Genomic DNA, 15989 nt, shown 5'->3' on the forward strand with positions numbered 1-15989 from the left:
GAATGGGGATGTGGAATGATTCATGAGAACGATTAATAAAGTGTTGAGGTTATCGAAGGCAAATGCCAGCCTGTGGAAAGTCGACCTCTATCGGTTCCTGAGAAACTACAGGGTCACCCTGCACTGCACAACTGGCGTTCCCTCAGCGGATCTCATGTTCGGCACCGTCATAAGATCGTCCATTCCACATCACCCCAGCAGGAGACCGGACGAGCTCGACGAGGGGCGCACCGAGAGAAGGAGAAGGGACGCCAATGCCCACATGAGTGCCAAGAGGAGGTCGCGACCATCCAACCACCAGGTGGGCGACCAGGTGGTCATGTTACGGAACCCGACGAAGTCCAAAATGGATTCCCGCTATGAGACTCTCCCATGGACCGTCCGTGAGACACAAGGGACAATGATAACCGCACAAAGGGGGCATCGTCAGGTGACGCGCAACGCGTCGTGGTTCAAGGCGGTGCCGTGCAACCTCTGGACTGATGGGGACTGTCCCCAAGAAGATGAGGATTCTCCGCTGATCGAGGACGAACCCGAGAATCACCAGGGCGAGGAAAATGCAGGTGGTCAGAACGTGGGAGCAGTGGAGTGAACAAGACCTGGGTGAGCCGGAGGTGAAAGGTGAGAGATCTGATGAGACAGTAAAACCCACCTCCTGTGGTGGCAGATATGGCCTGAGAACTGCCACTCAGCCGCCAGCTCGGCTCAAGGACTATGTGTGGTAGTTTGAAATTTGAGACCTGTGAAAGGGGAATGACGTTTGTATTTGTTATGTTCATAAGTATAGGCCCATTTGTGTGGTTGTGTTTGTTTATAATAAAGGAGGAATGTTACATCCGCCCTTCTCCCCGCTACGCGGTGACGTAGGGCGTCTGAATAAAAGCCCCGCCCCTGTGCAAGGGAGGCAGTTCCGGGCACAGACTCCAACAACGTGTGGCGTGTTTTCTTTCACTCCGGCTGAAGCTGCGCCACTGCAGCCTACCTCAGAAGCCTACTACGTTCTGCCTCCGTGCCGAGCCAGAACATAACACCGCCCCTTGAGTAAAAATAGTTTCTGTGGGCACCCACCAGGAAACTTATACATAATTAATATTCTGTGTGGAAAAGCATTGATTTAGCAGGCAGAGCACAGTGTTTTCTATGTCATGTTAGGCTAGAAAAGCCAGCTAGATGGCAGTGCAGGACAGAGAAACAAAATGCTGCCCTAATATCGAGATCGGAAACAAGGGAAACTTAGGCAAAAAGTTGGTGGTATCTAGAGGGCGACATTAGGCCTGTGAAAAATGCGTGTAGAAGCTACATCGTAATTTTGCGATCGAAATTGCATTTTTGCTCGCGAAAAAGACAGAACCGTCGCTGGAGGTATATTGTTATTGCCTACTTAAAAAAAAAAAAGAAATCTCTAAAGATGTCGCCTGGAAAACGGCTTTTTTTATTTAGGATTTTATTAGCGCAAAGATTATTGCGAAATTGTTTGTGATAACCGTTTTTAAAAAAAACGTTACCGCATCTCAAGTACTTATTTATGTGTCAAGCGCTCTAAAATGAAGAGTTCTGCCTGAAGTGAGAGGCGCGTCCCGGTGGAAGAAGGCCACATCCCACGGCGGGATTCCATCACACGTCGCAGGGGGCGTGATAGTGGCGTGATCTCTCACTCCGGTTTTTTTTGGACAGGAGAAAGGTTTGGCCAGTAGTCTGGGAAGAGGAACCCGCCATCCATCGGAGAAGACCTCGTCCTCCTCGCGGGTTTGCTCGTAGTTTTCTTCGCTACTGAGACGCTCGGCTCCGCCATTGAAAGCAGAGGGGGCAGATGCTGCCCATCTCCCTCTCTTCCATCAGGGGGCGTGCCTGGGAATAGACCCCACAAGAAAAATGCTTTCGTGTGATCAGAAGGAAGAGCATCCGGCGCTCGCTTGGGGCAGATGGGGAGAGGGGCGCACCTGCCGTGGCTGATGAGGAGAGGGGCGCACCTGCCGTGGCTGATGGGGAGAGGGGCGCCCCTGCCAATGCATGGACCACCCCCTGCGGCCGAGTAAGCATTCGTGTGTTTCATGTCGGCAATGGTCCTGATCAGGAGGTGTCGCAGTGCTTAGAAACGGTTGCTTCAGTGAGCTGTTATTGGAATGTTCCAGAGAGATGGGCTGCAAGGACTGTTCGTTTAAATTGACAAAGGGTAAACATCAAAAGCAAAATGGATTTAAAAGGAGCGTTTTGTAAAAAAAAGTATTCGTGACAGTTTTACTAGGACCGATTTAGGGCATGCCTGGGCAAACCTCTTCGGACGGCGACGGCATTCCATGAAGGAAAAAAAACGCTTTCTGGAGCTGACGACGTAAAACCTCCCCAAAATGGAGGAGGCAGCAGGGTAACCCCTGCGGGGTCATGCCGCCGGGAGCGGGGACCCTCACCGGGAAGGGTAAAAGGGCAAAGGGGCGGAACGGCGCCAAAAACTCAATAGCCCGAAAAGCCCGCGAAGGGTAAACAAAGGAAAGGGGGCGGGGCTTGCAGGATAAAAGCAGGCGAGATCAGGGACCAGGCATCTTGCTCCTGCACTGGGACCCGGTCGCCGCAACCTGACAAGGAAGAGGAATTTCGTTTGGACCAGACTCGAGGAATTCGTTTGCGCCCGCACAGCAGAAGGAAGGTGGTCCAGTGGCCAGGCCGGGAAACGCCTCAGGGAAGCAGTTTCTGGAGCGGGCAGCCGGTGGAGGACAGCCGGCGTACGCAGAGGGGTGGCCCGGCGGATCGGAGGTTGCGGCGCGGCAGGAGGAAGAGACAGAGGACTGCCAACGGGATCACCCGCCTCGCAGTGGGAAGGAGGACCAGTGGCAGAGCCAGGAAACGCGGAAGGAGGTCGGCAGCAAGAAGCCGGGAAGCGTCGCGCAGCCGGGGAACGCAGCCGGCGGGCTGAGAGAAGCAGCACAGCTGATCGGAGCAGCGCGAAAGAAGGCGGGCCCAGCCCAGGACCAGGGACGAGGCTCCGAAGGCAGAGCAGAGCTACGGGTGAGCCCGCCTGGCGGAAGCCAGATTCAAGGAACGAAGGCCGGGCGGAGGAGCAAGGCGAGGGGAACACCAGTCGGAGGCGCAGCCTACGAGCGCAACCCCGCGCCCGGTCCCTCGCTCCCCCCCCACACACGAGCAGAAACATCCGGCGGAGGGGCCAACGTCGGGGGCACTCAGACGCCCACGCCCGCCCCCCAAGGCACACGACAGGCCACAAGGAGGCAGCCGCAAGGGACACCTGAGCACGGAGCACGGGCAAGAGCAACAAGCGGCCCATAAAGAACAAGAAGCAGGTGGCTGGCCAGTTGGGAGACCACCAAATGGATCTAGCATCATTCATGGAGTTGGCCAGGGTGGCAGCAGCAACCCATGGCCCAGACTGGATGTCAAAGATGGTGGCGCAGCCTAGCCAGGAGGGGCACAGCCAAGGAGTTGAAAGCTCCCCTCTGATGTTTCAGGACAGTGGCAGCGAGGCCACCATGATCGAGGTCGAGATCCACAGCCAGGGGGAGGAAGAGGAAGAGAAGGTGACTCGGGGGAACAAAAGGAAAAAGACAATGACGGCCAGGGCTAAAGCGAGCAAGGAGCAGGCCAGCAGCGCCAAGAGGCCACGGCAGAAGGGGAGGGCGCAGGAGGATGCGGCCTTAACGGCTCCTACACCTGCTGAGGCTCCAGGGAATCAAGTGAGCCCACCCAACGCGCCTGCGACCAGAACGGTGGATGTCGTGGGTGGAGGAACAACATCCCTGGAGACAGTAAAAGGTATGGTGTTAGAATGCATGCAAGCATGGGGGAAGATGGGGCAAATGCTGAATGTTGTGCCCAGTAATGTTATGGTGGCAAGGGGTGTGTCTCAGGGGAGTATAGCCACGCATCTGGGGGCTTCACAAGGGCTGGGAGGGCTCTGGTGTAGTGGTAACACGCAAGACTGGGCACAGACGGGTGGACTAAGTCAATTGCCCCAGAAGAGGGGGATACCGCCCGGGGGTTTCTTGTCTGTCGGGCTGCCTAGTGTGGGCCCACCTATGGGAGGCGGGCAGCAGGTGCAGTTGACGGGGCCCCCGTGGGGTCAAGATTGGACAAACCAGGGGCGCCAGTAAGCATGGGAGGGGCGCAGCAATTGGCTTCGGGGTCTCCGGCAGGGGCACAGGGGATGCAGAAGGAGGCAGGGCCAAGTGCGGTCTTGATAGGGGGCCTGAACGCGGCGCAGCCAGTAACGGCAGGCCCGAGCATCAGCGAGACAGGGGGACTGTGGGGACAGGCAACACAGTACAGGAGGCCAATGCCGGGGTTCGCACCTATGCGGGCTACGGTGAATTCTCTGGTGTGGCACATTCCATGGGGGGTCAAGGAGAGGTTATGGAGGAAGGAATTCATTGACATCTTTGATTTATTGGGGATCATCCCCACGGGGGGAGGTCTAAAGGAGCTGTCTGAAAAGGAAAAAGATAAAAGGGACAGGGAGGCCACCAAGGTAGAGCGTTCCATTAACAACTGGCTGAAAGCTTATAGGATGTACATGTCAGTAATGTTGGAGAGGTACCCACAGGATGCACTGGCGATGATAGCGTACGAGCAATATGTACATGATTTGTATCAGAAGTATGGAGGCGAAGGATGGCTGGAGTATGACCGGGGCTTTAGATTAAAAATGCAGATATGGCCAGCAATGTCATGGGACGAGATGGATGTCGGGGGGTACATGGATAAAGTGGTTCCTTGCAGGGAATCACAGGATGAGTCACCGGGAGAAAAATCTCGGGGAGGGAGAAGCAGAGGCGGGTTCCCGCAGCGGGGGAGAGGGTCCTTTCGCGTGCCCTCCTCCTGGGTGTACCGGGCAGCAGCCCACCAGGGGGAGCCAGAAGTCTGCTGGAGGTTTGCGGAAGGGTATTGCTCATATGGGAAGTCATGCAGGTACAAGCACCAGAAGGGCGGTGGGACGGGCCCCCGCAGGGCCACTCCGGGAGAGGCTAAACCCGGGGATGGGGGGAAGCAAAAGAATAAAGGGAATGTTGAGTGATGCGCCGACAAAACAAGGCAATACTGTGGAAACAAAGAATGACAAATGTATGATTAAAAGGGCATTGCCTACACCAGTTAGCCTGCTTGCCATGACTCCCTTCCTAAACAAGTACCACAACAAGGCCGAGGCAAAACTGCTATGGCATGGGTTCAGGTGGGGCTTTAGGATTCCAGGGGCGGGTTCGCAAGGGGGAAAAGAGGCGGCCAACTTACGATCAGCTCTGGAGAATCCCGAGGTAGTGGAAAAGAAGGTTAACAAAGAGGTGGGGCTGGGGAGAGTGGCCGGCCCATTTACTAAGCCTCCTATGAGCAATCTGGTGGTATCCCCGCTAGGATTGGTGCCAAAGAAGGAGGAGGGCCAATTCCGCCTGATACACCACCTATCCTTCCCCGAGGGTCAATCAGTGAACGATGGCATCCCAGAGGAACAGTGCAGGGTGCAGTACGCCTCCCTGGAGGATGCAATACTAATGGTGAAGGCGGCAGGGAAAGGGGCATTGCTGGGGAAAGCGGACATAGAATCAGCCTTCCGCCTATTACCAATCCACGAAGATAGTCACCACTTGCTAGGTTTTAAGGTGGGGGACAAGTACTACTATGACAAATGCCTCCCCATGGGGTGCGCCATTTCCTGCTCATATTTTGAGGCATTCAGCACCTTTCTGGAGTTTACGGTGAAACAGGAGATAAAAAATGGGGGAGTGTTGCACTACTTGGATGATTTTCTCTTCGTGGGGAGGGAAGGGACGGATGAGTGCAGATCCATTATGGAGGTATTTCAAAACAGAATGGAATGTCTAGGGGTTCCCCTTGCACCGGGAAAGACCGTGGGGCCAGCAACAACATTGCCGTTCCTGGGGATCGAGATCGATTCAGTTAAAGGGGAGTGTAGGCTCCCTCAGGACAAGGTACAAAAACTGAGGGGGTTGATTCAGGAACTGTTGGGTAAAAACAAAGCGACCTTGAGGGAATTACAGGTGCTGGCGGGAAACCTCAATTTTGCAGGCAAGGTGATACCAGCGGGGAGGGCATTTGCCAGAAGTGTGGAACTAAAAACTGTGGGCTTACAGCATGCCGCACAGCACGTCAGATTGGGTTCAGAGGTAAAAGAGGATCTGAGAATGTGGGATAGCTTCCTGTCGGGTTCCAGCGGGGTGGCAATCTGGAGGGCGGACTGGGCAAGCAGTCAGAGGCTCAAATTGTTCACGGATTCATCCGGGTCCTTGGGTTTCGGGGCGATCCTGGGGGACAGATGGTGCGGCATGGCATGGCCGGAGGAATGGCACAGGGAAGGGGTCACAAAGGATATCACGCTGCTAGAACTATTCCCCATAGTGGTTGCATTCAAGTTGTGGGGCAGGCAGCTGCAAAATTCCAAGGTCACGCAATGGTCGGACAACTTGGCCGTGGTGCAGATCATTAACACGGGATCGTCCAGTAACCCGAGGGTGCTGAGGCTCCTCAGAGAACTCACTAGGAGTTGGTTAAAGTGGAACATCGAGGTTAGGGCGCGGCACATTCCAGGGGTGAAAAACACGGCCGCTGATTCTCTGTCTCGTTTACAGTGGGACCGATTCCGGGAGAGCTGTCCCGAAGCAAGGGAGAAGATGACCCCATTCGAGGTACAATGGTGGGGGATTATTGGGGTGATCTGACCGCATTGGTAGAAACTGCCCTGGCATCCGGTACAACCAAGAGGTACAGGGCTTGTTGGATTCGGTTTGCACGGTTCCAGGAAGAGGTACTAGCAGGGGATCCCGGGGAGAACCCGGTGAGAGCATTCATAGGCTGGTGCTGGAAAACAGGGAAAACTCGGGCATGGGTAAGCTATCACCTAGCGGCCATAGCACATTATGCAAAAGTGCACGGGGAGAAGGACCCCACTAAGGAGCATTATGTCATGATGGCCATGAAAGGCTGGGCGAGGCAAAGCGCTCCGAAACCAGATGAGAGGCGGCCAATTGATATTGGGAAATTGCACGGTTTAATTGAATGCCTAGGGGAGGTATGTCGGGATGAATCGGAGCGTGTGCTCTTCTCGGCCGCATTCACTGTGGCATTTTTTGGGGCGCTTAGAGTAGGCGAACTGGTGCCGGAAAACAAGAACGGCAAGGGGAGTGGGTTCTTGCGCGTCAGTGACATCCAGGTGGGGAGCGCGCAGGTCATCATCTATGTGAGGCGGTCAAAGACGGATCAGAAAGGAAAGGGCACGGCGCTGACCGTACATGCCATTCAGGCGAGCCGGGTTTGCCCGGTGGCAGCATCGGCAAACTTTATGCGACAGAGGCGGCCATCAGGGGCAGAGGCGCCATGGCTCACGCACAGGGATGGGTCCGCACTAAGCCGTTTTCAGTTCAAAAAAGTAATGTCGCTTGGGCTGGAGAGAATGGGCCTGGCAGGGGGCCAGTTTGGGACACATTCTTTTCGGATTGGGGCCGCCACCTCAGCATCAGTCGGGGGGCTAGGGGCCGAGGAGATTAAGAGATTGCTGGAGTTGTGAGTGGAATGAGGAAGAAAGGGGACCCAACGGTGGACGGGAACCCACCGGTTGGCGTGGCGGTGTTTGGGCAACCAAACACAAATGATAGACTCCGGACGAGCCAGAAGGAAACAGAATGGGTCTTCGCTCTTCTGGACCAGCGCCTCTTGGGGGCCTAAACGGCGGGGGCGCCTGGTAGGAACAAATAAGGCTCAGCTTCCCCCCCAAAACAAACGGCGCTCTCCCCACCCACGGACCCCTGCACGGGCAGGATAGGAACAGGTACAATGGGTCGGGGGAGTTGGGGGCCTACTATACCAAGTATAGGGGGAAGCAAAGGAAATCCGGCAGGCAAACGCCACACGTACAGAATGAGGTCACTATGGTGTACAAATACTTATGTTGTCATGCAAATAAAACTGCGGCCAATTTTGCCAACTGAAATCTTGTCATGCCAATTCATGGGGGTCGAAAGCATTGTATGCATGAAACAAAATAATGGGGAGTAAAGGCAAATGGACGGCTGCAGGGGTTATGGGGCAGTGAGCGGGCCCGGCTGAGGATGGGTCACGAATTGTGGAGGCCCGTTTCAACAGTATGCACTTTTTGGAGCAAAAAGGGGTCTGAGCCACCCATGGGGTGCATGCAGTACAGACACAGCACTACAGTCTCTTCGTGACTCGGCATCTGCTTTACAGTGAAACCAGCTCTCTTTGTGAGTCAGTATCTACTACACAGCGAGACCACTCTCTGCGTGTGAGTCAGCATCTACGTAAGACGTGGTGGGAGTGAGCTAGTTGCCGCTTTGCATCTTGCGACGACGTTTTTGTTTCGTGGGATTAATCTGGCGCTCAAAGGTTGCTCAGTGGCAAACATTTTTGTATTTTCTTTTATCGTTCCTGACAGCAAGTGTCTGCAGCTGGTACATGCAGGGCCATTTCTTAGGGCCGACAACAGAATCAGCTGCTCCCGGCCAGAGTGGCCAGAGCTTTCATTCCTCAGTTTTTTTTTTTTTAGCTTTCCATTGGAGCTTTTAAACTGACGATTAGCATTCAGTGTGCAGATGCAGGTGCAGATACAGTGTTCAGCTGGTAATTAGGAATGTTTATTCCTGGTGAGCCGTCCTTAAATACAATTGCAGTGTGTTTAAAAATGGCAGGAGTGCACAGCAACAGTGACGACAAGCAGGTGAACTTATACAATTCCTTAGCGGGGACAGCCCACAGCTGCAGCCCCACCCCCCTCACAGACTCGGGCTTTAACCATCACACCAGTCGTACTGGACCCACAAACTTGTGCCCGCTCTCCTACCTCCTCCCCAAGGTCCCACTGGGTTTTCCTGAAATAATGCGGCAGGACCATTTGTCAAAGGGGGAAAGTCACAAAGGCAGCAGCAAGCTTTATTGAACATAGAGCCAGGAGTTGGCTTACAGATCCGTTTCTCCAGCATGCCGCAGGATTCTTCGCTGGGCATAGATTCCTAAGCGCCTGCGCCCCCTCTCTCAGCATTCGCAGGACCCTGCCGGGTAGACCTTCCCCTTTCTATTTTTTTTATTCATATTCTATCCTTCTATTCATTGGTTTTCTTCATTCTACCAATTCATTTCCTTGGTTATTTCCCCTTTTTGCATTCTTCTATTTCCCCCCCCCACTCACGACCCCTTCTAACCTGTCCTCAGTTCTGCCATTCCTCGAGTCATTGCCACTGTGCGTTCTTCCATTTTTTTTTGTTTTTGTCCTGTACCCCTGCTATAGCATTTCTCAATTCTTCATGTACCCCAATACCTAGCGTTCCCCCCCAAGTCTTTCTGTGCACCCCATCTGAATGCCCACTGCTTGCCTGCTCACCACTCCTTCCATCGCAAATCGATTCCATCCACAGTACCCTCATTCCCCAGAACTTCCAATACCCAAGTCTATTCAACCACCCAGTTCGGTCCAGTCCCAACTCCTTACTCTTCTCATCCCCCAGTTCTGATCCATTCCACAACGCCTTTTATTTCCCTAATTCTTCCCGCTCCCCACTACTTCCCCTCCGTTCCCCATTAGTTTTCATTTCCCATTTTCTTTTGTTCCCCTTCTCACAATAAACCAACCTTTTCACATCATACACGCATAACAAACATTCACACCCAGGATCGATGTATGCAAGATGATTAGCTGGAGGGGGTGGAGAGAGGAACAGGCTGTGGCAATAGTCCAGCCTGGAGAGTACCGGAGCTCTGGAGACATTAAGTTTCTGGGGAGAAGTAAGGAAAGGGAGGGTGCCTCTGAAGAGCTAGTTGGAAATGGGCCTTCTTGGCAAGGTTCAAGATGTGTGGAATGAAAGAGAGGAGTAGTAGAGAACGCCCTGGTTTCAAGGGGAGGGGGGAGAGCCCATAGAAGGTAGCCAGGGCGAAGGGAGAAAAGAGGGAACAGGAATCCCGATAGAAAGATTCTGTCTTGCAAGCATTGAGACAGATCATTGGAGGTGCACGAAGACTGACTGGATGGCGGACAAGCAGTCGGGAATGACAGAGGAATTAGCAAAAGATGCAGAGGGTAGTCTGAAGAAAGTTGGGTGTCATCTGCATAGCACTGGAAATGTGGGAAGAAAGTGGAGATAGGGTGAGCAAGATGGGAGAGATAGACGAGCCAAGGCAAGAGGATAGGACCCTGGGGGAACGCCACAGGTGGAGATAGAAGTGGGTGAGGAGACAGAGCCCAGGATAACCTGGGAGGGACGGTCAGTGATGGTCAGCCAGTCCAGTGCCCTCTGAGATATCAAGGGTATCATGGAGGCGCTTTATGGGGACGGAGTGTCTGACCGTGTCAAAAGCAGAGGACAGATCTAGTAGAATGAGAACAGCGGGTGAGTTGGAGTCAATTCTTCACGGGTTTTCAGGAGAGCAGTTTCTGTGCCTCTGGATGCTTGGAATCCCGATTGGTCGTGTAGGCAACCAGCAAGCTCAGTATGCTGGGTCAGTTGGGGGAAGACCAACTTCTCCCGAAGCTTTCCACCCCTTCTTCCCATTGCACACTTGCAATGTCATTGAACATCACAGACTTAAAGGAGTTAACCTTTTAATCTCAAAACAGATGCAGGAATGTACGAATAATGGAGTTCTAAAGAGTCAGGGGGAAAGGGAGGCAAGTGAGAGGAATGGGGAGTGGCTGGGCAGCAATGTAAAGGCGAATGGTGTGTGACACGTGGGTAAACGAGGGAGGGAAAGATTGAATGAAAGCAGGTGTGTATGCAAATGGCAGCAAAAGAAGGAAGAGAGCGGGATCTTTATAACAAAGAACCTTTGGCAGAAATGGAGAAGGAAAAGGCCAGACGATGATTAAGGGAATGAGGTAAGAACAGGGATCGACATGCTGTTCAGAAAGAGCAGGAAAGAGTGATAGTAGAAAGGAAATTGATAGTAAGGAAAAAGATGGCAGAAAATGCTGTATGGTAGAAAAAAGAAGCAGGAGGGAAAGGAGCAAAAGGGTAGTATATTTGTAATGGAGGGTGGGCAAGTGCTTGCTCTAGCTGCCCACCTATACACAGTCACAGCTGCAATGGATACATTAACAGGGAAACAATTAAAATGCAGCCACTTAGCTAAAGTTGTAGCGAGATGGGCCAACAAGATTCACATGGAGGTCTGCAATCCCCTTTGTGAGAGTTATGTGTTTAACCTGTACCAAATTGCCAGATGAAACCCAAGTTGTGGAAACAGGGCTGGGTGTCTGTAGGGTGGCCAACCATCCAGCGTTTTGCGGGACTGTCCCAATTTCATGGGTGTGTTACAAACACGGCCAGCATGGGACAGGAATAAGGCCTGATTTTTCTCTGATGCAGGATCAGCTGTCCAAAGTTCCCAGCTCACACTTTTGCTGTGAAGGTTGATTGCGCAGGGAAGCGCAGCATCTTGCCCACTGCCTCCCCCCCCCGGTTCAGCTTTGTGTCGACCTCATTTCAATAAACCGATAGAGGTTGATGACCCAGGGGTGCCTGGGTAAGGACTGTTGTCCCTTAGAAGGTGCAATTGGTGGGTGGTGAAAGGTGTACAATGCTGCTGCAGTGCAAAATGATGGCTCGAGCAGATTACCTTTTATATTAAATTCTCTTTCACTGAAAAAAATCTTTTAAACCAAATGTTTTTAGTTCCACATTCCTTTGCAGGCTGTTACTGCATTGTGCATTCAGGGGGCCAAATATAAAGCTATGTTTGACCTATTGCTATAACAATGTATGTATAGTGCGCGAGTGGTGAAGTGATCGGAAGCGGCCTCTAGCGTTACGGACTTGCGTACGCTTGTGATCGTTGAGGTGCGGCTTGACACTTTCTGGTAGCGTTCGCGCTCGTATTACGCCGCAGGGTCCTTTCCTCTTTCCTCGCACGAAGCGAGACGCGACGCGGAGCAGCAGAGGAGAGGCAGAGCGGCAGAGGAGAGACCGGCCCTACTCGGGCCCTCGGCGCCTCGGTCCCCCGACGCCCATAAGAGCTGCTGGAGCACGGGAGCAGTGAAAGGACGGGGAGCTACACGCCCTGTTGGTGAGCCGCGGAGCGGAAAAAGGAGGACTCCGTGCTTCCTCCCGCGGCTCCCTCATAAAACGAGAGCTCCTCTTAACATCAGAGTTGAGTGGGGATTTATGTAGAGTATCCCTGGGGCCTCACCTCACGCTCTCCATATTGGAGACTGGACCATTGGACCATTATATAGACCCAGTACTGAGGCCCATTGTTGATATAGGTGAACTGGATGCTGGCTGTATAATAAAACCAGAGGGCCAGCTGGGACAAGAATATAACTGGGGGAGAACTATTGTGCTAAAAGAACTGCCAGTGGAGAGCATACCCTCCACCCACCCTGATTAGAGGGGCTCTGTATAGGAGCCCTGTGGATTCAGCACTTCTACCTGGTGCCCAACCTACCTTAGTAGGGAGCAGCGGGGCCAGTACTACCCAATTTATGAAAGCAGGCTTTAAGAGCATAAGCACAGGGGACTGCAGGCCTAGGCCTTTGATCCTGTACGTTACAAAGCCCGCAGGTCACTAAACCGTGAAAAACCCGTATGCCTCCAAAGAAGAGATCTGTACAGTCTAAGTACAACCTTAGAGGAATCAAGGGAATGGAGACAATTAAGAATCCCTCAAACAACCCCACGGGGCGGGCAAAATCCAAAAAGAAAGTTAAGAATGACATACCTAAGGATCAGGGAGTGATCACTGAGTTCTTCCTGCAAAACCCACTCCCAGAAACCAATTCAACTATAATTGAGGAAGATCTGGTTCTTGTGCCGTCCAATGCAGGATCTATAAATGCGTCTACTTACGACGACATTGACAACAACTCGCTACTGGAATTATGTCTTAATATTCAGAGGAAAATGACTCCTGCCCCATGCTCGCTACCTATTAGCGTGGACTGTGCTAATTCAAACAAGCAGAGAAATACTCCATTTGCATCCCCGACTTCAGCAGAAGCTATGGGTAGACTGTCAGCATCACCAAATTTGGCGATGGCCTCTATGGAAGACAGTCTCCCAGCGGAAAGTGTATGCTTGGCTGATACTTACCCAGGAGCTACAGAGATTGCGGAGATCCAGTCCTCAGTTGCATCGTTGCAATTTGCCCTTAAGGTCTTACTGAAAATGACGGGGAAAATCATGGACAACTCAAACGCCCTAATATTAGAGAGGGCCGAGAGGGAGAAAGAAGAGAATACTGCTGAAGTGGATCAATCAGCAGAGTCCAACCTCTCGGAAGCCATAAAACTGGTGGACGCAAATGAAGAAGACCATTCTGACGAGCCTCACAGTCCGGGGAGGGCGACAGAAATAGGAAATGAAGAACTTTTCTTCTCACGTAAACAACGCAGATTGGCTAGGAGGGCAGCAAGGATCAAAAGAGCTAAAGAAATGGCCCTCCTTAAGCCGGTTAACGAATCAGCAGGGCACCCCTCAAAGAAAGCCAAAAAACGGGCAGCAAGGGCAAAGAAAAGGAAGAACAGCGGTGAGGGATGCCTGACGAGCTGGCTAATAGCTGACAGAGAAAAAATGATCGAGCCTGAGGAGGTGGAGGATCTATGCGAGGAGGAAAATCCGAGTGGAGTGCCAGAGACTGTGGACAAAGACTATCCCGGGAGTCCATTAGAGCTATCAGCAACATCGAATATAACTCGGCCCACTGAATCTACAACTACCATGGAAGGAAACCGTATATGTTTTATAAAGAATTTGTACCTAAGCGAAAATACGAAATGGCTCTCTCGCTCAGAATTATTACTTAGATTGAGCTATGTACCTCAACTGAGGGTCCTAAAGTCTGATGATTTCCAATTCGTGGAACCACTAAAAGGCCCTAATCCCCAGGTCTCGGCACTGCATTGTAAGTTTCTATCCACAGCGACACTACTAAGGAACTATAAAACCGAATTGAAAGCAGTTGACGTGGAGATTGATGCCGATCCCAACGAACCAGACCTATGCCAACCGCCCATCAAGGTAGACATGATAGCTGAAACTAACCTCCGCCCCTACCTCCCGGAAGGTAAAAATGTGGGCATATCAGACATACAACAAGCATTAAAATGGTTAGCGGCTTCACTACCCGAAGTACTATTAAAGCAATGAGATATGTCTATTCTCTCCTGGAACTGCAGGGGTTTCGCTCATTTGTTGTCAACTGAGGGCTCCATTAAGATCCTAGATAAACACAGTTGTTTTTGCCTACAAGAAACCTGGGCAATGGAGCCACTGATCCTGGATGGCTTTGTTATTTATCAAATGGTAGCCAATAAAGGTACAAAGGGAAGACCATATGGGGGACTTATCATAGGGGTGGCCAACATGTTTGGCTCTAAGTTAGTGAAAACTGATTGTGCCAGTAACTTGATGGCAGTTGAGATCGACTATAACAACCAGTTGGGAATGGAGCACTTACTATTAGTTAGACTCTACAACCCCCCGGGTGCACTAATAAGAGAACAACTCCAGGAGGCCTTACACAATCTATTGGCTACATGGCTACTAAAATCTGGGAATACTGGGATAATAGTGGTGGGAGACTTCAACTGCCATATGAGCGGTAACACAGAGAAGTTCTATAACCCTAATTTAAAAACTAAAAATCAGATGCTACACTCTAAAAATAATGATCCTGAGGGTCTAGGATGGAAACATTTGTTTGATCTATGGGACATCGAAATGCTTAATGGGAAAACAGTGAGCGATTCGCCAGGTAATTATACCTGGTCCAATGGCATTTCGAGAAGTACCATAGACTACATGTTTGTCTCACCTAGCCTCTATGAGATAGTGGTGGACATGCAAATAACCCCTAACGAGTGGAGTGACCATGCCACACTCATTTGTAAACTGAATATTGGAACAAAAGCCCCTATTGGCATCAACATGGGTAATATTGTGCCAAATAAAATCGGCACTAGGATCAGCTGGTCAGACAAAAATGTCACGCTTGCCGTAGCAGCCCTGGCTAATACTGATCCAAACTCACTACCGGATTTCCAGGAGATGTCAAGTGAAGCCATTGAATACTGGATCTGCAATTTTGTTAAGAAACATGCAGTCTGTCGAATGGGGCCTATGATTAGGTGCGGAAAGGAAAGGCCATCTTTTGACATAGCCATGCGAAATCTGAAAAGAGAGCGCAGAGCGGAACTCCGGCTGGCCAAGAGACAAGCTCACCCTTCAGATGTCTATTTTCTGATGGTCAGGAGCATTAAAAACAAATACAGAGCCATGATCAAGACTAAACGGAAACTAGATAAAATCAAGACCTGGCAAAGACTAGTTAACACGATTTGCACAGGCAAAACGCGGAACATCTGGGCTCTGTTGGGTGAGGCACAAGGTACTACACATGGCACAATAGTTAACCCTATTAATGCGGAAACATGGATAGCCTTCCTCGCAAATAGGAATTCCAAAGCAGATCCAGAGGAACCTCATATAGTGATTCATAGGCCATCTATTCCCCCATTTAATGTGACATATCTTATGGTGCTGAATACAATCTCTGAACTAAAATCTTCGCGTGCCCCGGGCCCGAATGGTCTAGCTAACATTGTGATGAAGGCATATCCTGAATTCTGGGCATCCCTGCTAACTATAATGTTTAAAAAAATCCTAAAAGAGGGGAGAATTCCTCGATCCTGGCAAACGGCGGTGCTCATACCAGTCTTTAAGAAGGGGAATAGAGCTGACCCCAACAACTATAGACTACTCTCAAGGCTGGATGTCACGGGCAAAATATTTGCCTCTCTCCTATTAAAGGAGCTGCAGCTTTGGGTAGAGCAGTCAGACATACTCTGTAAATTTCAGAGTGGCTTTAGGCAAGGAAATTCGACAGCACATAACATCATGGTGCTGGATCTTCTGAGAACACGTGCTAGATCAAGAGGGCAGCCACCACTATATGCCTTATATATAGACTTCTCGGCGGCATTTGACTCCATCCCAAGAGAGGCCCTCTGGAGGAAGTTAAAAGCAATG

This window comes from Ambystoma mexicanum, chromosome 3p, assembly GCF_040938575.1.
Source record: "Ambystoma mexicanum isolate Mex_15411 chromosome 3p, UKY_AmexF1_1, whole genome shotgun sequence".
Classification (NCBI taxonomy): Eukaryota; Metazoa; Chordata; class Amphibia; order Caudata; family Ambystomatidae; genus Ambystoma; species Ambystoma mexicanum.